Genomic DNA, 26,635 nt, shown 5'->3' on the forward strand with positions numbered 1-26,635 from the left:
CTTGAAAGGTGCATATTTTTAAATTTGCATAACTTTTGTTTGAAATATTAGTTCGAAGTAATTCAAAGGGAATAATGAAGCATAGATATCATTAATTAGTTCCAAAATGCCTTCCAAGAAAAGGAACAAGAAATATGAAGCATAGATATCATATAGATTGTGAAGAAAAGGAACAAGAAATATCAAAAGAAGAAGATATACACCAAAAACAAACCCCATGGGTTGAAAAAGAAGGAATGAATCTCTTGTAATGCACTGACGGAAATTTACCACTATCAGACTCCCAAGATAAAAGGATATATCAAGAAGAAAAAGGTAATATATTACGGGTTGATTCAGGTAGTAACCATAATTTTATTCATTGTAATATAGCCAAGGATTTGAATTGCTTTCTATATCCAACACCAAAGTGTCAAGTGATGGTTGTAAATGGAGGAACTATAAACTACCCATTGGAAGTGTCGTAATATCAATCTAACCATGGTGGAATATGTATTGAATAGTCCAATGCTTTCCATTCCAATGGGTGGTGTTGATTTTGTATTAGGAGTCCAATGATTATAATCTTTGGGGACGATAGCTTTTTAATTTTCAAGAAATTTTCTTGAAATTTTTCTGGGAAGAAAAGGAAATTGAATTAAGGGGTATCATAGGGAAACCTGGTGAGATAACTAGCTTTAATGGTGTGACAAAGCTTTTGAAAAATGAACAATGAGGAATAACTGCACAATTATGGTCACTAGATGTTCAAACATCTAAGTCATCCATTTATTCAGATATCCAAAAAGCCCATTACAATCATTCCAAGGTATTTGAGACTCCTTAAGGTCTCCCACCTATTTGTGATCATGATCATGCTATTCACTTGATTCTAGAAAGTGTTCCTCCAAACATCAAACCTTACAGATATCCCTATGCCCAGAAGAGTCAAAATGAACGTACAATTACAGAAATGTTGGAGGCAAGCATAATTCAACCTAGCCAAAGTTCTTTCTCTAGTATAATTCAACCTTACAGATATCCCTATGCCCAGAAGAGTCAAAATGAACGTATGGTTACAGAAATGTTGGAGGCAAGCATAATTCAACCTAGTTCATTAGTATTGGTGCACAAGAAAAATGGACCATGGCAGATGTATCCAGATTATTCACAGTTAGGGCCGACTTGGTCTTGGAGGTCTTTTTGACTTTCTAGACTCAAAAATAAATTATTTTACATGTTACAACTTGCCCAAAAGGAGCTTATACAAATGATAATGACTCTCTTGACCCATGACAAACCCTAAGAGCATAAAATGCATGTTTGACATAGATGACCAATTATATAAAGCATGGAACCCATGCTTGAAAAATGATCCATAAACTGTCGTGGATATTCCACTGGACAGTTCGTCACAACAAATCTAATAATATTATATTAAAACTCTATATATTCTACGCTATTACAGTTTATTAAACTTTAAAATTTGTGGAGTTGACTGTAATTAGTGCATGCGTGTGAATAGAAATTATGCAGAAAAATAGAGAACGAAAAAATACGCACACACACACACAAGACACAAGTTATGCTCTCTGGAAAACCCTTTTAGGATTGGAAGGCAAGACCGTTTCGCTCTCTTTATCTGTTTAGAAATATGGCTGCAGGTACAAAGCATTGTTTTAAAAAACGGCCGAGTCTACTCCGACTCGGTCGAGTCAGACCGAGCCAATGCCTGGTCGGGTCGGCTCGGTGGCTGAAATGAAACCGTTGGCCAGGTTGTTACCGAGCCAGTGAGCGAGTCATTGACTCAATCGACTTGGTCGACTCGATAACAACTCAGCCGACTCGGTAATGACTCGGTCGGCTCGGTAACAACTCAGTTAGCTCGGCTCTTTGACAAAAATCCTAAAGCACATTTGTCAAAAGTTGTTCCGCCTCCTACATATCAATGGTTGGGTTGTTGTTTATTGCATATTTATAACCCTAAAGTAATCTATCACTGTGAGAAAGTTTTGAAAATTACAAGGCCGAAGTATGGTTATCCTAGTGGCATGAATTAGAAAACTGAAACAACCCATTGAGCCATACAAAGTTTTTAGAAAGGCAAACGTTCTGGCAATGGACTAATAAATACATATTTACTTCTGATTGTTCTAGAGCTTGACCAGAATTAAATCAAGGGTTTTGAGACTTCATTAGGGGCAAAGAATTGGTATTATTGTTGTAGTCTAGTGATTGTCCTTAGGCTGAGGCAAAAAAGAATCCTGGCATTAGTGGCTAAGTATGAACTTTGTATTGGACAGTGCGGGTGCCATTTTGATATAATGGATATATTCATGAGCCTACTTTGATCATATGTTGTCTTCTCTCTATATTCTAAAGCTTTGTGTTTGGAAACATGAATGAAAAATCTTTAAAATTATGGTTTTTATAAAAAAAAAATATTTAATGTATTTTTTACAACAACCGAGTCATTGAAATCAAATCGGCTGAGTCGATGCCGAGTCGGAGTCGGAGTCAGAGTCGACCCTCGGCCGTTTCCAAGTCGGAGTTAGAGTTTTAAAACATTGGTACAAAGAAGTAATCTCTATGGCCCGTGGGCTGCTACAGTGCACAAATCCTCTTTGTGTGCTCTACCTCCTATCTCTATTAGCTATCTTTGCTTAGCTATGGAACAAAATGCTCACAAAAGAATGGAATCCCTTTTCCTCCTAGTGGCCCAATTATAACACAGCCCGATAGCCTACTAGTGGTTAAATTTGACTACGTCAACTTTTAACTAGAGTTACAAAATAAACTCTTCTAGAGTCTTTTACATCACAAACACGTGGCTAGCTCCTTTTCCATGAATAATGGGGGCTGACATGGCATCCTCTCGAACTATAGGTGTGAAAACAAGAAGGTCAACTTCTGAGTGGCATAACTTTTGCATACGGACTTTGATTGACGCGCTTCTTGTGCCATTGGAAAGGTCTTTGTGTGTAGAATAGCATGAAAAAGTGTTGCACTAAAGCGGCAAAGTTTTACCCCAAAAAACATCGTTTGATGCCTCAAAACGTTCCCACAAGGTTTCAAACCATGTTTCGCCAAACTAGGTCTCGCTTGTAAAAACGGTTCAGTGAATTGATTCCTCCATCTTTTCCATTGCAAATGCATTGAGCTGGATGACAAACAATATAATGATCCAATTCAGATCACACCTCCCCATTTTGGGAGGCTTTTGGTCCCCAAAAGCTTTTTATTGAATGAGGTGAGGAAATTTTTCCTCCACCTTCTCTCTGGTGTGCCATTTAGCTTTACCAGGGAGTTGTCCCTTCAACCCAATCTACCAAAGGTCATGCTACCTTGTCTTGTAGTTATGGCCTCTTCTGCAAAATTGTATCTTCTGCCAACTTTGCCTAAGTGTCTAGTGCCAAATCCTCCACAGAAGGTAGCACATGTTCCTCATCCTGATCTAGCATGGAAGGTGTTGTCAGCAAAGAATGTCTAGGCACCATGACAACGGCTCAGATCGAGGGTTGTCACCTTGATCGCCAATCTCTCTGGTTAAGTTGTCTCTCTACAGCATGCTAAGGGGGGTAGACCCTACAAAAATGGAATGAAGGAGAACTAGTTGGGAACCAACCAGTTCAAGAGACACGGTGAAACTACCAAGTACTTGTTTTATAGCAAGACTTGTAGGATTTGATTAGATTTAAACGATTGATACCAGTGCCTTATCAAGTCAACAATCTTGCTAGAAAATTTAGGACCAAGTAAATGATGAGTAACTGCGGCTTGGATGAATGACTATCTTATATGAAATGCAGATCCTAAAACTAATGTGAAATGCAGGAATCTTGGTTAATTTTAGTTAAATGCCTATCTAAGTTTAACCCCTTCAATCCTTACTATATTGAGCCTGGTTCTGTAGTACGTGGCAAAGAGACGATAAGGTGAAGCACACTAAGGTGTGATTAACGATACCTCTCCTAAAAATCTAACATACCCGGTGCCTCTAGCATTGCAGAGAGTTGTGGCTCTGACGACTACAAGGTCACTGTTTTAAATACTATTAAAAGTAGGCTTCTCAAGCAAAGATGGTTGGGTACCTATTGTTCAATCAACCAAGCTTATGCTTGGAAGTAAATTTTAATTATGTAGAACTAACTTAATATGCAAATGCACGAGATGATGAAAAGATGAGATGAAGTTAGATTCAATGGTTGAAAGCGCTTATGCCACAATCTGCTTTAGAGTTATAAGTCAAAAAACCTTCGATCGCCCAAATAAATACACCTCACTTAGACGAAAATTGAAAGATGAAGTTCTTAGCAATATCACAATATAATGCTCAATTAAACCACAAGCTTATCGATTCAAATCCTTTTTATGCGATTATAGCTCAAAGAGAACAAAAGCTTCTTCATAATTTAATATCAATGCCAATAAATGCTCAAAATACTCAGTTTAGGAAATAAAAGATATGCAATCTACTAAAATTCCATAGAAGAGTACTTAACAATTACTTGAAAAAATTCTCAAAAATTTAATACGTAATAAATATCCAATTAATTCAAGTAATTAGACCACGCTTAGAGCTACTTAAATGACGAGCAATCTCAATAGATATCAAGCATAAAAATGCTTCACATGCAAAAGACTTTAGCAATTAAATTTCAAAAATAATAATTACCATGTAGAACCATGAATTCAAATGCTAAATACTTCAAACAATTCCGGATTTAAAATAAATTTTATTAAGTGACCCAAATCCAGAAAGAAATTATTGCATTCTGTTAAAATTGGAAACTAGGGCCAAACTCCATGTGGGTCCTCTTATTTATGGCAACTGATATTTTCCTTGGATCCCTCTCATTGAGAGGTGTAGGATTGATCTAAAGATCATCCAATTCCGATAAAGTAGTCATGGAATTATGAATTTATTTGTGTTATAAGACAATTCGTCAAGGTCAGCCAACAACCAAATATACCACACATGTGCTCAACATTTTAGTATAAAAGGAGATGGCTTGATAGTCATTTCTACACACACTTCTATCTTGATTTCTCTCCACCTGTCTTGGGTTTTAGTGGAAGAGAAATCTAGGAGTGGAAGCCCTAGACGTTGGAGGATTGAGGATGCCCTAGCCGCAGTCAAGAAGAAGAACATTGCCCTAATCTAGAGTACACAGTCAAGTGAGAAGCCTTAATGCTACAAGGAGGACAGCCCTAATATCTACGCTATCAAGAAGAAGCCCTAGCCTATGCGTTGGCCTGTATGCAGCCAAGAAAGAGGCTTCCCTAGACAGTGTGGGAAAGAGAGGTTGTTTGGGTGCTCTTGTAGGGAGAAAGGCTGAAGTTTGAAGCTTAGGGCCGCAGAAAGAAGAGGAAATTCAGCGTGAGTCAAATAGGGTTGTTCTAAAGCCATTTCAGGAAGACTGAAGGGATGAAAGGAGGCCGAGTATCTTGCTAGAAGGCCGAGGAGAAAGGGAGTTGTTTGAGGGCTCATAGAGGGTGGAACAGTCCTCTAGAAAGGCTGTCGCATGCCTGTTCTAAGGGCTGTAGGATGCCACTGTAATGAGAGGAGGGCAGAGCCATTATTAAGGGCTAGAAGGCTGCCCAGAATTACAGCGAAGGGGACAGCCTTCCCTTGGAGGACAACCGCATTAATTAAGGGCAAATTTGGGCAGATTTTAGGGGTTGTTTGGCTGGGTGTGTAAGGGCTGCCAGATGCCCTAACCAGTCACCACATAAGCAGCAGTGAAGGCAGCATTGGAACAGTAGTGTTGTGGACAGCTAGGCAATGGAGCATGGTGGAACCATGATGCATAGACAGCAAGGCTGCCATATGCCCAGAACAGCAGTGTTTTGGGCATGACTGTTAGGTACAACAGTGCAGCAGTACAACTAGGACAGCTAGGCAATGGTACATACATATTTGGAGCAGCGTAAGTATGTTATGTTGTTGTAGGGACAGCAACAATGCTGGGTTGCTGTAAGTATATTGAGATAACAAGCCGTGATGGGACAGCAGTACTAGCAGCAATGATATTGTGCCACAATGTTCAATGGGACAGCAGCATGATGAGATAGAACAATGATGGGACTGCCATGTCATTGTGCAGCAGTGGCACAATGGGACAGCATGGTGCAACATGGCAAGCTTGGACAGCATGGCAAGCATGGTGCAGTATGGCAAGCTTGGACAGCATGGTGTAGTATGGCAAGCATGGACAGCGTGGATAGATGTGGCAAGCACATGAGACATGTTGTATGACAACATGGTTCAACCATGGCACATGGGACAACAATGCAGTAGTCATGAGGTACAGCATTGTGATGATGGGTGCAACATGGTGCAGCATGATGACGAGATGCAGCATGATAATAGGTGAAGGAGTCACCTTGGAGAATCCGTTGAAGCAGCATGTCTTCAACTAATCTCATGTATCATCTTCTTAGAGATGATCTATGCTCTTATCTAGATAAGTCAAAGTGTTGACTTCTGTTGTAAATATACTCTCTCTCTCTCTCTCTATGTTGAACTATTGAAGAACATATAAGAAGAATTGATCAAGGGTTTCCCTACATTGGGGTTTGTCCCTAGCTAGCGCCACATCTTGTGTCCTCTTGTCTTGGCTTGTCTTCTGCGATTTATGTTTATGTTCTATCTGCAGTTTACTTTAATGCTGATGTGATTGCTAATCTAGAAAAGATATTGAACTAACTGTGAAAATTGAAATAAATTGCTCTAAGCATAGAACATACCTAAAATTAACATGGGATCAAAGCTGAGGTGAAGACAAATCCCAAGCAAGAGTGAAAGAGCAATCACCGAAGACAATTGGGAAAGAACAAAAGGATCAATGGATTCCTCATCCCTCTTCAAATTCACCGAGGGTGAAATCAAAGCATAGAACATTAACAGAATGGCGCAGCAGAAGCTTTTGATGGCCTACCTAAAGATCACTTTAACGGGAAGTCTGGATCTAAGGGTGGAAAGAAATACAAATGCCTTGTTTGTAATAAGTTCGGCCATTATGCGAAGGAGTGCCTGAATGGCAGGACCACATCTCTTAATGAAGACAACAATCATTCCAGGGCCATCTTCAATGATCGGAGGAATGACAGGGAATGCAAGCCATCAAGGAAACGGTCGACTCTTCAAAAAAAGCAAGGAACCCCAGGCACTTCATCGGATAGAAGGGTGGTCTCTCTAATTTAGTAGAGATGGAAACAATCATGGGATTATACTTGGAGCCGATGCCACCTATCCCGGAAAGGGTGTAAGGAATGTTACCCCTCAATTGAATGATAGTAACTTGATTCATTTACGAGAATCTCTTTATGTACCTGATTGCAAGAAGAACCTGGCGTCCATTTCGGCAACAGAAGTCAAAGGTTTCAGGGTGGCATTCATCGATGGAAAGGTACATGTTTGAAAATGAAATTTTCAAAAGATGCTTTTACTCATGGATTCAGGGTTGGCAATTTGTATCAAGTTGCAGGAAGTCCATTGGGGACCATGTCAGTTGACACATCTCGTCTACTTTATGGGGCCCTACCCGATATGAGTCAAATGGCGACAGGGATGCCTGAATTCAAAAAGAGCATGAAGGTACATGTCTGAGATGTACAAAAGGAAAATCTTACAAGCGGACCATTCCCCTCATGTAGCAGGTCCACAGATTTGGAACAACCCAAGGGGTTTGAGATTCATGATCGGGAATCTCACATATGCAGGTAGAAGAAATCCCTCTATGGTTTAAAGCAAAACACCATGGGTATAGTATGAGAGGATTGATAGTTGTCTGATGAAGCTGAGATTCACGAGGAGTGAAGCCTATCCAAACCATTTCTCGAAGGTTGTGGATGAAAGACCTCTCATACCGGCACCTTCTTAGGACGACCTATTTCTGACAAGTGCAAACCCTCTCCATTTGCAGAAGTAAGAGGGAGTTGGATTCCGAATTTGGAATGGTGAACAATAAGCCTGCGAGCTTAACTTTCAAAGTTATGTGGTAGGGATACCGGACCTGATTTAGGAAATGCCTCTGAGTTTCACAAACTCATACTAGCATTGATGTTCTTGGTGAACTTCGTCCGGATATATGTTTTGTAGTTAGCATGATGAGCTCATATATGGTTGAGCCTCAATGGATTGGTGCTAAGAATCTTCTGACATATCTTTGGGGCACTATCTCTCATGGATTGAGATACACTGCCGGAAATGTAAAGCTGCATGATTATTCAAATGCTGACTAGGCAGGCAGTGTGGAGGATCGCAAGAGCACTTCTGAGTGTTGGTTCTCTTTGGATTCTGCTTCGATATCATGGATGAGCAGGAAGCAGAAGTCGGTTGCTATAAGCACCGCTGAGACCGAATACATAGCTACGAATATGATCTCGTGTGAAGTTGCTTGGTTGTGGAAGCTCTTCAGCGAGCTATTTGTACACATGATGGATACCACCGTGATCCTCTATGTCAACCAGGGGGGGATTCGATTGTTGAGGAATCCTTTATTCTATGATTGCTCCAACATATAGACATCAGATACTACCTTATCTAGGATATGGTACGTCGATGAGCCAGGAGGCTCCATCGCATTGAGACTGATGTACAAGTCGCAGACATTCTGTCAAAGCCCCGGGGAAAGGTCAAATTTGTGACTTTCCCGAACGACTTGGAGTCGTTGACAGGCCCTCTTATGAGGGTCATGTATGTTGCATGCATTGAACTTTGGGAGCTCCGGGGGGCTTGGGGTACTGCTTGGAGCAACAAGCGACCATAGGGCGACTCACCCTCCCCTAAGGTGCGCTGTGTACAGGGTGAATGGTTCAGCCTTCCCTGTGATACCTTAAGGTGACTTAGGGACAGGATGAATGGTTCTCTTGTCGAGGCATCCTACCCATGCATTCTGGGACTCATGGGAAGTACCTCTTATCTGGCCAATGAGCAAGGAAATGGTGTTAGGGACCATAGTAGTACTATCGATGTACGCATCGTTGTATCTATCGTACTCCCTATGCTAGGATGACCTCCATTGATCTAGGATCAGTATGAGTGGTTTGAGACACTCTCTTGTGATATTGATCTGGGATCAATAAAACTGACTTTGGGTCAATAGAGAATGGTATGAGACATTCTCAATCAATTCTTCTTCTTCATGTTCAGCAGAGCAGTGCAGGACACTGATGGCAGAGATAGTACAGTCAGACATATGGATCAGCGGATGGAGTTCTCCCTAGTTGAGAGGGAGTGTTAAAATTGGCAACTAGGGCCAAACTCCATGTGAGTCATCTTATTTATGGCAGTTGATATTTTCCTTGGATCCCTCTCATTGAAAGGTGTAGGATTGATCTAAAGATCATTCGATTCGGATTAGTGTTGTATCTCTAAGATGATAATGGTCAGCTATCATGCCAGGGCATCTAAGATAATTGTTTTGGGAGTTTTGTTTTAATTTGGAGGACCAATGTATGGAACAGATTTAAAACAGTGATGCCTAACATTTTGAATAATATTAATGTTAAAACAGAGGGCTATTATTAAAATTCAAACATTGATATAGATTGTATGTTGGTGAGCAGAAACAGAGAAATGATATGATTTTTTCAATATTCAAACTGAACATCACACAATCATAAGTATGAAAACCTTTAAACCGTGTTCAGAAGGTTTAAAAGAATATGCTTAAGTTAAGATACTGATGATTTAATAATTAAGAGGGAATTACTTAAACAGACAATTAATATAATTCATTCTCTTTATAGATGATCACTTCAAAAGCTTATAGGAATAGATTGAAACTCAATTATTCCTACCTAGTTATCTCTGTAAAACATAAGAATATGAAGAAAAACATTGTGAATATAACTGGAAAAACTTACAGGAAAAACGAAACTGTATGAACCAGAATTCAGAATCCTCAGCTTTGTATTAATGTTTCAAAAAAGTCAAGTACATTTAATGTCTAGAAATGCTTCTTCAAGGGTGCAACCCTTAATAACTTGTAAAAGAGAGTTATTTATACAATAATAGAACTAAGAAAATATCTCAAACTGTTTTACAAAAATAGATGATTACAAAATCAAAAATATAAACTGCTAGTTGATGTGGCACTATTTTGTTGTTGAGTTGTTGATGGTTGTTGCTAGAAATATTGAAAACTGTTGAAGCTATGCTCACTGTTCCTTTAAAAGCTGAATGTTGTTAGATCACCCTTCAATCAAGTAAATCTATCAATTCTTCCCAGCGCTTCTTTTCTGGGATAGATATCTTAATTACTCTTCTATAAATTTCATCCATCTCTGTATATTTAGTAAAAGTGGGTTTTACTAAAAATATGTGTCGAATCTCATTCAAAATAAAGAAAGTATCCCTAAGTGTATTTACTATAAGTGTTGGTGTTGCTGAACCTCTTATGTTTGAAATTGAAGCTACATGTTTGCCCACCTCTGTCAGCTTCTGAACATAATCCTTAATTGGCATCAATTTGTCATTAATCACAAGCATGGAGGGTAAACCCTTGCTAGTCAAGGGTTCTATTCTGCTGAAAAACCGTTGAACTATGGTATTGACATTGCTACACTTTTCCTACAGCTGAAGGATGAGGTTTTTCTTGGTGATGATCTTCTTTACCTCCAATATAGTTGTTGTTTTGTCATTTATGCCTAATTCCTCAAGCTCATAGTTGTCTTTGGAATTCAAGAACTTGATGATATCAGAAGCAATTTCTGGCATGTCTTCAAGCTGCTTAGTAATAGTTTCAACTACTTCCTAAGCTTTCTCCAAGAGATCCTTCTGATAAAACACTATCTTGATATAGGGCCAAACATCCTTGATTGATTCTATAATTTCTTCCCACAGAATTTCCTTTGCTAAACCCAATTTGTTTCCAATGAAGGATTCCTTGAGTTCCCTTTGTAGTACTCCAATCTAACCTTTGACTCTGTTCAACTCAACTACATGTGAACTGTCTGCTACTGACTTTATAAGTTGTAACTCCTTGAGTTCATCCTTTAGTTTCTTAATTTCTCCCATCTGGATAGACAGGTTCTGAACAGCTTCAGCAAGTTGTTCAGCTCCTTCTACTATACCTATAGTCGATGTTGTAGTTGAAGTAGAAACTTTGGTGGTGGGAATTGTTGTAAGGGGGACTATATCCATTGGAGTTTGAGCCTTTTTAACGGCTTCCTCTTTTTCCTTGACCAGTTTCTCCATCTGCTCCTCCATTTGTTTTATCTACAGATTTTGCTCTATGATGAGCTTCATCATGTCTGACTTTTAATTTTATCTTTCTTCAATTTCTTTAGCCATTGGGTCCTCAAAGACTGGCAATTTGAGCTGCTTCTTTAATGTTGCAACTTCAGTATTCTTCTTCTTAATAAGCTCTTCTGCAGTGTTTATGTTGGAGGGATCATATCCCATCTTCAGCGCTAGATTTTCCAAGGATTGAATTTTGGTGTCATTTGCTAATGACGAGACTTTCTCCAGCTTAAGTTGCGACTGAGTGTTGGCCAAGGTAGCCTGCATTTTTGACAAACTCGTGGCAGTGTTAGTCAAGGTGGAAGAAATCATCTGCCCAGTTTGTTTGTGCATCTCAATTTGATCAATTAGATGCACATCCTTCACATTGAACTCAAAAGAGGTATGCTTTTGATAGTGAGCAGTAGTCCTAGGCTGTGGAATTTGGGCTTGTAAGAAATCCATCTACATCTTTCCCTTCTCAAAGTCAAAGACTGAGAGAAGCTTGGCTTGAGAGCTGGAAGAATGCTTCCAGAATTGGGTGTAAGTGTTCAGCTTCAATTCTTCATTCTTCCTTTTAATCTCACTGAAGACATGGAAAATGTCTTCCTCCTTATCCTTCGGAATGTCTCCACTAGTCTGAATTACCTGTTGTTCAAGAGAACTAGTAGAATGAGTTGGGGACTGTGTAGATTGTCCACCAAATTGTGTATAAAGCATAGTATCTCCAAGTCCATCTAATGTTGTCTTTTGAGGTTCATTTGTTGCACCAACAATCGCAGAGATCTTTGGTCTCTTCTTTCTCTGCACTATTCTAAAGCCTTGGCTTGAAGCTTCAGTTGTAGGAGAAGAATGTTCTTCCCTTCTTCTTTTTGCTGACTTTTCTTGTGCAAGTGGAGTTTGCACATTTGATGTAGAAATTGCTTGCTCTTCAGCCTCTTGGAGGGTGTTCTCTATCCATTCCAATTGATTCTTATATTGTTCTATTTCAGGCCTGGCTGTATGGTGATATGCAGTGAACTTGTTTTCTAGCCTGAGTTTAGAAACCACTCCCATTGGGTCATAAGACCCATGTGAAACTGACACCAAACTTCATCTCCTTTAATAATTTGTCTGATTCCTCTCTTGCTACCCTGGTGTTACAAATGAATGGACCAACTTGGGCTTTTAACTTGAATTGTGATTTCTTTTTTGCAGCCACAAAGTGCACTTCATCTGCATTTAACCTCTGTCTTATGTATTCCAATGCAAAGATTCTGATAGGCAGGTACTTAGGCAATTTGTAGGGTGGAAGCTCACAACCATAAACCCTGATCTCTGTATAGTTTTGGTAGCAATACCAAACCCCTGTTGCAACTTGACCAACCAAATGTAATACTTTGACAATCTCCTCACTAATCCTTGGTACTGGAGTGTTGCTCATAAGACTGATAGCTGGATGAATAAACAGTTCTATGAACTGTTTATATGTAAACTCTTCCTTCTCCTTCATTCCCATTGAAGTCCAGAATACCATTGATTGTTGATTTCCTTCCTCATCTAGTTTCTGTAAAGTAAATGGTAATTTGTCTCCGTGAAAATATATAAAAAGGTATACAAGTATTGATGTATACTTGAATACTTCTTCAGTATTAAACTTGACAAATTGCTCATGTATTGCTTCAACTAGGAACTTACTGAAATCATAAATAACAGTAGGTTTAGAATCAGCAGAAAAGGTGCACAAGAAACCAAGGATGGCTTCATTAACATTTTGATCAAAGTTGTAACCAAGCAAATAGGACAAAATAGAGGTGATTTGCTTGGTTCTATCAGGGAACATGGATGAATCATAAGGAGGGTTTCTTTTAGGCAGAGGACTATCAACAGCTAGAAAAAGTTCAAGGGTTTGGGATCTTTTAGTAAAGTCTAGTTTTTGATAGGCTTCTATCAGGTTCTCATGGGAAAAAGGATGAGTTGATGTAGCAAAAGGGTCCTGCAACATTTTCTCAATGGAATCAAAATTGATTAAACAAAGGATTTCTCTTGTGGGTGAAATAATTGCTCTCTGACTGGGATCATAAGATTCATGGCATTTCCTCACAAAATCAGGTGCTCTGTGTATCTGAGGGAAAATATAGTGAGGGAGTTGGGAGTCCCAGAGCCCTATCTCATCTGTCTGATCAATTAGTTGATCTTCCATCCAGCAATAGATTTCATATAAATCAAATTGAGAAGAAGTCTCAACGATTTTACAATCTCTGTCGACCAGTGGGGTATGATGGAAGTCGACCTGTGGATGAATCAGGGGATTTGGGACTTCTGCAATTTCTTTTCCTTTAGGAGGCATTTTGTCAAACAAATTGCAGACTGAGAATGATGGAAATAGGCCTAAAACTGAGTGGTCACAGTCAAAACAGTATAACTGTAAAAGAAGCAAGTGGACCTGGATGTCAATTCCCTGAACAAGAAAAATAATTGCTTAATGTCGGTCAGTGGTCGCGTTGTAGGGGAGAAACCTTCAATGATCAATTTGGTTACAGAAATGCACTGTGTAACCGTTTTCGTGAATTAACAGGGTTTATAATGGAAAAATTGGAGCGGGGGTGGCAGTTAACAGTTAAATTTTTCATTAATTATCCAACGGGATTAATTAACGGGTCTTTGAATCATAAATTCGCGGGAGCGGAATTGAATGGATAACGAATAGGCAGCAGTTGATTGGACAGTAGACATGAGATGGAGTGTGACGTGGAGCGGGACGTGGAGCGGCGGTAAACGATCGCTTATATACCGCGTTCGGGACTAAGGTGAGGCAATAAGTAGTTTTGGGATTTTAAGTCCCGAAACACTAAAACGTGGAAAAGGTTGTTTATGGTGGCGGTTTAGGAAACTGCCCATTTCGAACCCCCCCCCAGTCGATAAAGTTCAAACGATGAATGAGGGCCGAGGAGGGACGTGGGCCATCAAATCTTGTGCAAGTATGCGAGATGAAAAGTAAGGTGGGGGTGTTTAATAGTGAGGCAGAAGTGATGGTGGGGTCACGACTTTGGGGGCGGATGTGACAGCTGCGGGTTATGGTGAATAAAAGAATAAATGGAGAGATTTATGAAACAACATGGATGCTTTTAAAACTTACGGTTAATTAAAACCCATTGTTGAATGCATAGCTTTCCAATGTTACAACTTAGGATAAAATCAATTTGATGCTCCAATTACATTTCAAATGTCTACCTACCCTTTTACTCCTAACATTTTCATTTATTTATCCGAGTGCATTTAAGCTAGCAACTCAATATTTCCTTTTTATGACTAATCTACCTCTATCCCTTATTTCCTCCATTAGCTCAGATTAAACTGTTGAGCCAATTTTATTTTCTACCTATTTACAATCAAATCCAATCATGATTAAACTGTATAATTGGATCAAATAAACTAGTGTGGCATCTAAACAAACTGCACACAACTATAATTTGCAAAACTGAACTAGACTAAGAGTAGTGGCATTTAGATTTGCAACACTTTCAGAGTTTATTGTTTTTTGCTTTTATTTCTAACCTAACATTTTGTTTTTGCCTTCATTTTTTTAGGGCATTCGTTCTAACATTTTATTTGATTGGACTTGTTTATTAAAAATCCCTAACATTTTTTAAATCAATTTTCTTTTTGTCCATATCCTAACTTAACATTTTTTGAAATATATTTTCATTTCTTGACTAATTGATTTTAAATTATCAAAACCCAAAAAATTCTACAACATCGGTTCCAACTGGGAACTACTTTCTCCAGTAGAATGCAGAGAACCTGCAGATCCATGTGCCTTCTCCTCGGGCTATGGATCACACTAACATCTTCAAAAGTAAAACAAATAGGAGTTTTTACAGTGGTAGTAATGAAATCTACTTCAACTTTTCAGTACTGAATATAATGCTTGAGGAACCTTCCGTTAACAGGATCAGTGTAATATAGTCCCTCAAGATTTTGTAGCACAAAAGTGTTGTTTCCCTTTACTTAAGCAATAGCTAAAGGTCCAAACCACAGTTTATCAAACTTGTCATGTTTTCCCTTCTCTTCTCTTCTAGTATCCTATCTAAGAACTAGATCACCTTCCTTGAAGTCCCTTTCCCTAGCTCTTCTATCAAACAAGCTCTTCATCTTATTTTGATACTTTTCCAATTTATATTGAACTTCATCTCTATTTTTATTTAGTTCAATAATCTGATTTATTCTCCTTGAAAAATCATCGGGTTCATCTATTGAATCCTGCAGGAATTTTAAAACAGGGAAGGCTAAATTGGTAGGGAAGATTGCATCTTTCCCATAGACTAGCTGAAAAGGAGATTTTCTAGTATATCTCTTTGGAGTAATCCTGTTTACCCATACTGCATAAATTAGGTGAGAATCCTAGCTCTTTTTATGATCTGCCAAAGTATTTTTTATTACCTTCACCAGACTTTTATTTGAGGATTCTGCAAGGCCATTACCTTGAGGGTAATATGGAGTTGAATGATGCAACAGAATCTGATATTTCTGGCAAAACTCAATCATCTCGAGTCTTGAAACTGGAAAAAGTTGTTGCATTATCAGTAACAATTTGAGTTGGCAACCAAATCTAGATAAGATGTTTTCTTCAATGAATTTGATTACCACTGAATCAGTAGCATTTCTTACTGGGATTGCTTCCACCCATTTAGTGAAGTAGTCTGTTGCAGTGAAGATCCATCTATACTGATTACTTGAAGTAGGATGAATCTCTCCAATAAAATCTAATCCCCAGTGGAGAAAAGGTCCTAAAACTATTGTTGGGATCAATGGAAGGGAGTTGTTAATTTTTGCTTACCAGCAAACATTTGACATGGCACACAATTTCTGACCTTTGCTCCTACCTGTAAGAACAGTGTGGGCCAATAAAATCCTGCCCTTAATATCTTATATGTTGTTGCTCTCCAAGCATAATGCCCTCCACAAAATCCTGTGTGAAACTGGTCAATGATTCCTTCAGTCTCTAATTCTGTTAAACACAATAGCAAAATATTAAGTGGGTCTTTCTAGTATAGATTTGCATTTATGATACAGTACTTGACTGCTTTCAATTTGAGAGTTTTACACTGACTTTTGGAGAATGATGTTGGACATTCAAAATGGATCAAGAAATTTACAATGTCCTGATACCAATTTGATAACAGAAATTTGTCATCAATGTGTATGGGGTTGATCTGATCTGAAGGTAAAGGTTCTTGTGGATTCTTTTCTTCAGGATGAAAGGAAGGTTCTTGTGGATTCTTCTCATTCAAATTTTGGGAAGGTTCTTGTGGATTCTCCCCTTTTACAAGAACAGAAGGTTCTTCTGCATTCTTCTTATCTGAACTTTGAGAAGGTTCTTGTGGATTCTTCCCTTCTATTTCCAAAACAAGATTGATTCTGAGCACTTTACAATTGGATTCAGCTAGAAGCTTAGCTAATCCTTGACCCTTTACTAGCTTTGTGGTTTTGATAGTCAGATCAAACTCCAGAATTTGAGTGATCCATCTACCTCTCTTCCCATCAGATTCAGGTTGGGTTAAAACAATCTTCACAGCACTGTTAGGAACATAAGCAGTAATGGGTGAATGTAGGACATACATCCTGAATGATTTCAGGGCTTGAATAAGGGCATAGGCTTGCTTCTCAATTATGTCATACTTAAGCTCGGCATCTCTCATAACCTTACTAAAAAAGGCTATGGGTTGGTCATGGGAATCTTCATTCTTTTGTAATAAAACAACAGCAAGGGTTGTTTCTGAGGCAAAGGAAAAGATACTGAATGGTTTGGTATAATCAGGGCTGGGCAAGGTTCGAGCTTCAAAGATAGCCTTCTTGATTTGATCAAATGCATATCTGGAAGAGATAGTCCATTTAACTTCGTGGTCCTTTCAGAGCATATCAATTATGTCTTTTACGATTTCAGCATTATTAGGGATGAATCTCCTTAAAAAAATAATCTTGCCTAGAAAAGCTTGAATCTCCTTCTTATTTCTAGGTAAGGACAATGTTTATGTTCTATTTGCAGTTTACTTTAATGTTGATGTGATTGCTAATATGGAAAAGATATTGAGCTAACTGTGAAAATTGAAATAAAGTGCTCTAAGCATAGAACATACCTAAAATTAACATGGGATCAGAGCTGAGGTGAAGACAAATCCCAAGCAAGAGTGAAAGAGCAATCACCGAAGACGGTTGAGAAAGAACAAAAGGACCAGTGGATTCCACATCCCTCTTCAAATTCACCGAGGGTGAAATCGAAGCAGAGAGCATTCACAAAATGGCACAGCGGAAGCTTTTGATGGCCTACCTAAAGATCACTTTAATGGGAAGTCTGGATCTAAGGGTGGAAAGAAAGATAGATAGATGCCTTGTTTGTAATAAGTTCGGCCATTATGCGAAGGAGTGTCTGAATGGTAGGGACACATCTCTTGATAAAGATAACAATCATTCCAGGGACATCTTCAATGATCGGAGGAATGACAGGTAATGCAGGTCATCAAGGAAATGGCCGACTCTTCAATGAAAGCAAGGAACCCCAGGCACTTCATCGGATAGAAGGGTGATCTCTCTAATTTAGTAGAGATGGAAACAATCATGGGATTATACTTGGAGCCAATGCCACCTATCCCAGAAAGGGTGTAGGGAATGTTACCCCTCAATTGAATGAGGGTAACTCGATTCATTTACGAGAATCTCTTTATGTACCTGATCGCAAGAAGAACCTGGTGTCCATTTCGACAATGGAAGTCAAAGGTTTCAGGGTGGCATTCATCGATGGAAAGGTACGTGTTTGAAAATGAAATTTTCAAAAGATGCTTTTACTCATGGATTCAGGGTTGGCAATTTGTATCAAGTTGCAGGAAGTCCATTGGGGACCATGTCAGTTGACACATCTCGTCTACTTTATGGGGCCCTACCCGATATGAGTCAGATGGTGACAGGGATGCCTAAATTCAAAAAGAGCATGAAGGTACATGTCTGAGATGTATAGAAGGAAAATCTTACAAGGGGACCATTCCCCTCATGTAGCAGATCCACAGATTTGGAACAACCTGAGGGGTTTGAGATTCATGATCGGGAATCTCACGTATGCAGGTATAAGAAAGCCCTCTATGGTTTGAAGCAAAACACCCCAGGTGTAGTATGAGAGGATTGATCGCTATCTAATGAAGCTGAGATTCACGAGGAGTGAAGCTGATCCAAACCATTGCTCGAAGGTTGTGGATGATAGACCTCTCATACCGGCACCTTCTGAGGACGACCTATTTCTGACAGGTGCAGACCCTCTCATTTGCAGAAGTAAGAGGGAGTTGGATTCCGAATTTGGAATGGTGAACAGCAAGCGCGCGAGCTTAACTTTCAAAAGTTATGTTGTAGGGATACCGGACCTGATTTGGGAAATGCCTCTGAGTTTCACAAACTCATACTAGCATTGATGTTCTTGGTGAACTCCATCCGGACATATGTTTTGCAGTTAGCATGATGAGCTCATATATGGTTGAGCATCACTAGATTGGTGCCGAGAATCTTCTGAGATATCTTCGAGACACTATCTCTTATGGATTGAGATAAACTACCGGAAATGCAAAGTTGCATGATTATTCGAATGTTGACTGGGCAGGCAATGTGGAGGATCGCAAGAGCACTTCTGAGTGTTGGTTCTCTTTGGACTTTGCTTCGACATCATGGATGAGCAGGAAGCAAAAGTCAGTTGCTATAAGCACCGCTGAGACCGAATACATAGCTACGAGTATGATCTCGTGTGAAGCTGCCTGGTTGTGGAAGCTCTTCAGCGCGCTGTTTGTACACATGATGGATACCACCGTGATCCTCTATGTCAACCAGGGGGGGATACGATTGTTGAGGAATCCCGTATTCTATGATTGCTCCAGCATATAGACATCAGATATTACCTTATCTGGGATATGGTATGTTGAAAAGCGAGGAGGCTCCATCGCATTGAGACTGATGTACAGGTCGCAGACATTCTGTCAAAGCCCCGGGGAAAGGTCAAATTTGTGACTTTCCCGAACGACTTGGAGTCATTGAGAGACCCTCTTATGAGGGTCCTGCATGTTGCGTGCATTGAGCTTTGGGAGCTCCAAGGGACTTGGGGTACTGCTTGGAGCAACAAGCAACCATAAGGCGACTCACCCTCCCCTAATGGTGCACCGTGTACAGGGTGAATGGTTCAGCCTTCCCCTGTGATACCCGAGGCGACTTAGGGACAGGATGAATGGTTCTCCTGTCGAGGCATCATACCCATGCAATCTGGGACTCATGGGAAGTACCTCTCATCTGGCCAATGAGCAGGGAAATGGGGTTAGGGACCATAGTAGTACTATCGATGGACGCATCGTTGTATCTACCGTACTCCCTATGCTAGGATGACCTCCATTGATCTAGGATCAGTGTAACTGATCTGGGATCAATATGAGTGGTTTGAGACACTCTCTTGCGATATTGATCTGGGATCAATAAAACTGACTTCGAGTCAGTAGAGAACGGTATGAGACATTCTCAATCAATTCTTCTTCTTCATGTTCAGTAAAGAAGTGTAGGGCACTGATGGCAAAGATAGTACAGTGGGACATATGGATCAGAGGATAGAGTTCTCCCTAGTTGAGAGGGAGTGTTAAAATTGGCAACTAGGGCCAAACTCCATATGGGTCATCTTATTTATGGCAACTGATATTTTCCTTGGATCCCTCTCATTGAGAGGTGTAGGATTGATCTAAAGATCATCTGATTCCGATAAGTATTCATGGAGTTATGAATTTATTTGTGTTATACGACAACTCGTCAAGGTCGGCCAGCATCCAAATATTCCCACATGTGCTCAACGTTTTAGTATAAAAGGAGATGACCTCGTAGTCATTTCTACACACACTTCTATCTTGATTTCTCTCCACTTGTCTTGGGTTTTAGTGGAAGAGAAATCTAGGAGTGGAAGCCCTAGACGTTGGAGGATTGAGGCTGCCCTAGCCGCAGTCAAGAAGAAGAACGCTGCCCTAATCTAGAGGATGCAGTCAAGTGAGAAGCCCTAATGCTACAAGGAGGACAACCCTAGTATCTATGCTATCAAGAAGAAGCCCTAGCCTATACGCTAGCCTCTACGCAGCCAAGAAAGAGGCTGCCCTAGACAGTGTGGGAAAGAGAGGTTGTTTGGGTGCTCTTGTAGGGAGAAAGGTCGAAGTTTGAAGCTTAGGGCCGCAGCAAGAAGAGGCAATTCAACGTGGGTGAAATAGGGTTGTTCTGAAGCCATTTCAGGAAGACTGAAGGGATGAAAGGAGGTCGAGTATCTTGCTAGAAGGTCGAGGAGAAAGGGAGTTGTTTGAGGGCTCGTAGAGGGTGGAACAATCCTCTAGAAAGGCTGTCGCAGGCCTGTTCTAAGGGCTGTAGGATGCCACTATAATGAGAGGAGGGTAAAGCCATTATTAAGGGCTAGAAGGCTACCCAGAATTACAACGAAGGGGACAGCCTTCCCTTGGAGGACAACCGCATTAATTAAGGGCAAATTTGGGCAGATTTTAGGGGTTGTTTGGCTGGGTGTGTAAGGGCTGCCAGATGCCCTAACCAGTCACCACATAAGCAGCAGTGAAGGCAACATTGGAACAGCAGTGTTGTGGATAGCTAGGCAATGGAGCATGGTGGAACCATGATGCATGGATAACAAGACAGCAAGGCTGCCATATGCCCAGAACAGTAGTGTTTTGGGCATGACTGTTAGGTACAGCAGTGTAGCGGTACAACTAGGACAGCTAGGCAATGGTACATACATATTTGGAGCAGCATAAGTATGTTATGTTGTTTTAGGTATAACAACAATGCTGGGTTGTTGTAAGTATATTGAGATAACAAGCCGTGATGGGACAGCAATACTAGCAGCAATGATATTGTGCCACAATGTTCAATGGGACAGCAGCATGATGAGACAGAACAATGATGGGACTGCCATGTCATTGTGCAGCAGTGGCACAATGGGACAGCAAGCATGGACAACATGGTGCAACATGGCAAGCTTGGATAGCATGGCAAGCATGGTGCAGTATGGCAAGCATGGACAGCATGGATAGTTGTGGCAAGCACATGAGACATGCTGTATGACAACATGGTTCAACCATGGCACATGGGACAACAGTGCAGCAGTCATGAGGTCCAGCATTGTGATGATGGGCGCAGCATGATGACGAGATGTAGCACGATGATAGGTGGAGTCACCTTGGAGAATCAGTTGTAGCAACATGTCTTCAACTAATCTCATGTATCATCTTCTTAGAGATGATCTATGCTCTTATATCTTGTTCCTCTTGTCTTGGCTTGTCTTCTGCGATTTATGTTTATGTTCTATCTGCAGTTTACTTTAATGTTGATGTGATTGCTAATCTAGAAAAGATATTGAGCTAACTGTGAAAATTGAAATAAATTGCTCCAAGCATAGAACATACCTAAAATTAACACATTCCTATAGTCAAACTTTAGGATGATTTAAAAAAAAATTAAATGTGTTTTGACTATAGAGAAATTTAAAAAAACATTACCCCTCAAAAGATTTCGCTTTTAAGATTTAAAAAAAAAAATCCCAAACCCTTAACACAAAAACCCCAAAAATGAACTTTGGATTAAAAATTTAATTACTCCTTTGGCAAATTTAATGCGCTAAGTTTTATGAATGATGATTAAAATTTTAATGTGGCCAATATAAAAAATCAAAAGAGACTTAATTAAATTTTTCATGGGCCAAAGGCCACATAAAAATTAAATTCAAAATTTTGAGACCTTGAAAATTCAAAGCCACAATTAAAATTGAAATTCTAAAAACAATTCAATAAAAAAAAATTAAAAAAAAAAGTGAAAAGCAAGCCCATAAAAATGAAATTTGATTTCTAAAAAAAAATCAAAGACACACTAAATAAAATCAAATAAAGCCACAACTAAAAGAATCAAAAAAAAAATTGAAACTTACAAAAATCAAAGGCACATTAAAAAAATTTAAATCGAAAATAAAAAACGATAAGTAATAAAAAAAATTGCTTTCTTTTGTTTTGTGATAGAACTAACCCTAACGAAATTAAAACAAATGATAAAATAAAAAAGGGAAATCGTGAGGGCTTTGCAGTAGAGCGGCGAAGGTAGAAAAATTTGAGGGAGGAGCTACGAGCAAGATGGGCAGAACTGCAAGGACAGAGAAGCAAAGGACGCGAAGCAGCAAAGAGAGGAGGATCGAAGGACGCAGATAGTGAAGAGGAACATTGCAAGTTGTAGCAGCGAGCAGCAAAGCAAGCCGACGGTTTAGAGGAAACCGACGCAGAGGGCAGCGAACAGAGAAGGAGCTCACGCGTGCTAGGAGGAGCGATGAAGCAGGGTCAAGTAGACAGGGAAAGTCGCGAGTTTGTGTGCAGGTCGCGAGTTTGTGTGCAGGTCGAGGGGAAGAGATGAAAGGTTCATGCAAATGGCAGCAGCTTGGAGAAACTCGCACGCAGGAGGAAAGAGGAAAGGTTAGGGCCACTGAGAGAAGTAAAACGCAGAGAAAAAGAAGCAGAAAAAGAACTGCGAGGATGGAATGCAGGGAATAAGAAAAACGCAGCAGCAGAAGGAGGGAAGAAAATCAATTTTTTTACAGAGGGGAAAAACGCAACAGAAAATTGTAGCCCAAGATTCCTAGAAATTTAAAAAATAAAAATATATATATATATATATAAATAAATCGCCCTGGATTTTAAATTTTTAAGCCAACATATTCTTTTAAAGATTTTTCTTAGAAAACCTAAGATCTGAATTTGAAACCCTCAGACTAAAAATAATCTTGAATAATGTCCTTGTAGAATGGTATTGAGGCCAGATATTGCCCTCTAGGGTCAAGATCTAGCATCAAATTAAACTTCTCTTTCAGATCTGCACCTGCAAAAACGAAAACAAAAATACCCAACACCCATATATAAAACAAAATGAATAAAAACTTCAAAACCCAAGTTATTTCCAGATCTAGATAAAAAATTACAAATCTATGCACAAATGTTGCAGATCTATCAAATCTAAATAGGGGTCCAACTCCGCTCCCAAATCTAATAATCGAAGGCTCCCAGATTTGATAATCTAAGGCTCTTACTAGCCAAATCTATCAATTTTTCCACAAAAAAATTAAAATAGTTTGAAATTTTAGAGAGATACTAGCCCAAAAACACCCTGCAAAAAAAGAATTTATTGTTAGATAAATCTTGTAGCTTATATGATGTAGGCTCTTCAGAAAATATATGTTGAGAGTTGGTTGGTCCAACTAAGGACTATCCCCAAACGCTCAACGAAAACCTGAGAGATCTCCTACAAACACTAGATCAACCATCAAACCAAGTAGAAATAGAACAACAATGAAATTCTGAAGAAATAAAGATACCTGCTACTCCGATCAAAATTAAAAATGTTACCCTAGATCCAACAAACTAAATAAGTTACCTATATTCAGATTATTCTAAGAGATTTATTGATTGATAGTTTTCACATAATATTAAGCAGGAATTAAAACAACGTTACCATAAATCCATGAAGAGGAACACCATTGCACGTCAAAACCTAAAAGACATTTGCATTAATTTCAAAAAAAGTATACAAGAGAGCTTGAGAGCTTAGTACACAATTCAAAGATCGGATGAAAAGACAAATTGACACCGACCTCTAATTTATAGGTAAAATCTCCAACGGCTAGTTGGCTTGACCCTATCAAATTAATCTCAGCCTTTCATAAAGATTTAATCATCACCGTCGAAATTATTTAATTTTTGACGAAAAATCGAATATTTCATTTAATTGATTTTTAATTAACTCAAAATTAATTATTTTGAGTTAATTTCCTCAAAAATTTGACTTTGGCTTAACCAGCAAGGCCCAGTGGTCCAAAATTTATTGATTTCCTCAATATTCCCTTGGCCAAGGACCTCCAAAAATTAACTTCTTTAAAACCCACGAATTTCACCATTGGAGAATTTAATTTTACCTAGGATACAAATTTAATTAAATTTTTGGCTTAGGATTTTTAATTTAATTTGGCCAAAAAATTTTAATTAATTGACTGATGAAAAGATTAATTATTTTTCCAACCCTCTAATATTTAGCCATGGTGTTTAATTATGAAGGACCATGCACTAAATATTTTTTACATGAAGGCAGAACACCCATTCGTCATAGACCCTCAACATTTACCCATTTTTGCGACACAAAATATGATCTAATAAACCAAGTAATCTGTAATAAAATAAACTAGCCAATTAGCTAGGATTATTCCCAAATTACTTTTACAAGGAATCGATAAAAAATACTAGGACTCACTTAATATCTTGACGACAAAATCCACCCTAGCTTTGGGGTGAGGTTGGAGGGAAAAACTATGTCGATAGACACAAATGAATAAGTGACACAAAAAACCTCCTAAGGTAGAAATCATCATCAAAACACAATGATTACTTAGGTTGTTATATATATGATGGTCTTACTAAGATCATTTACATTATAGCCATGCAGAATGGGTTTACATCTTTAACAAACTGCCAACTAATGATGAAATCTGAAAGATGCGAGCAATCGAACATGTTAGATCCCTTTTGCAAAAAAGGGGGTGTATTGCTATGGGGTCGTTGACACAGAGTGGTCAACAGAACGCTCATAGAGTTTCAAATTCTCTACATTCACAACTGAGTAAATGCGCATATATGGTGGTAAACTGAGTCGATAAACATTATCACCCACCTTTTCTAATATCTCAAAGGGACCATACCTTAGAGCCTTGATTTTCTTACCAGGCCCTTGCAGCCTCTCCTTGTTCAACTGTAGCCATACTCTGTCTCCCACCTTGAATGATTTCTTTGTTCTGTGTTGATCATGTCTAGCCTTATACTTCTCCTGCGACTTTTGCAGTGTTTCTTGTATATGTAGATGGATCTGCCGAATCTTCTCTATAAATTTTTCAGCCCTCAAAGCATCTCTTGTAAGATCTTCCCTCACTCCTTGCTGCCCATATGCAATATCCAAAGGTGAAGGTGGAAAATATCCAAAACAAGTCTCAAATGGGGACTTTCTTGTAGAAGTGTGGACTGGTCTATTATAAGAATGTTGTATATATACCAGAATTTCATCCCAAGTCTTCAGATGCTTCTGGTTGTATCCCCTCAGAAATTGCACCAAAGTCCTGTTGACTACTTATGTCTGCCCATCTGCCTGTGGATGGAATGTTGTAGATCTCTTCAACTTTGTGTCCATTTTCTCCCACAATGTAGTCCAGAATGCATTGAGAAATCTTGTGTCCCTGTCTGAAATGATGCTCCTTGGTATCCCAAAGTACACCCAAACCTATCCAAATAAGTTTGTTGCTTCTTGTCCATTGATGATCTTTTTACAGGGCATCAGAACACACATCTTGTTGAACCTGTCAACTACCACGAACAAGTAGTCATGTCCCTTGTTGATTGTCGGTAAACTTCCCACAAAGTCCATGGAAATGCTTTCCTAAGGACGAGTAGGTATAGGTAAGGGATGATATAGATCCTGTTTACTATTGCTAGGCTTACTAGTACAACAAAGCATGCATCCCCTTATGAACCTAGCTACCTGCTCTTGCATCTTGGGTCAATACACATACCTCTACAAGTTAGCCACAGCCTTCCCTACACCAAAGTGCCCTACAACCTTGGAGGTGTGAGCCTCTCTAATCAGTTGCAAATGCTCACCTTTAGGAACACATAGCTTATCTAGCCTGTAGAGTAACCCAGCCTGTAGATGGTAGTCAACAGTGCTATCGCCATCGTGCACATGACTTTGACTCTACTACTGCTGATACACATACTTGAAGTCCTCATCTTTTGAATATGCCTCTCTGTATGCATCATGGGTGTATGGCTTCATGTGCATAAGGGTCCCCAAAGTTGTAATATTTTATGTGGGTGGCCTTGAAAGCATATCGGCCAACTTGTTTGTGTTGCCCTTCTTATGCTTGATCACCAAATGAAACTGTTGTAAAAACTCCATCCACTTGTAATGCCTAGTCTGTTGTAGCTTACTATGGGCCTGCAAGTACTGTAACGGTTGGTGATCTGTGTGGATTACTGGCTCCTTTCCCATCAGATAGTGCTTCCACTTCTTCACATCTTGCACCATGGCATATATCTCCTTATCGTAGGTTATGTAGTTAAGAACCACCCCATGAAATACTTCAAAATGGTAGCAAACGGGCCTTCATCCTTGCATCAAGACAACTCCCATAGCATACCCACTCGCATCTGTCTCCACTTCAAAGGGTAGAATGCAAGTTTGGTAATGCCAGAATTGGTGCTTGACTGATCTTCTTCTTTAGCTCCTCCGAAGCCTTTTGTTGACTTTTTACCCACTGGAAACTCTTGCCACTTGTTGTTATGGCATGGAACGGTGTTGCTACCA

The sequence above is a fragment of the Pinus tabuliformis genome, chromosome 4_1 (assembly GCF_031772625.1).
Source record: "Pinus tabuliformis cultivar Carrire ecotype Pingquan chromosome 4_1, CPIR1, whole genome shotgun sequence".
In the NCBI taxonomy this organism is placed as follows: domain Eukaryota; kingdom Viridiplantae; phylum Streptophyta; class Pinopsida; order Pinales; family Pinaceae; genus Pinus; species Pinus tabuliformis.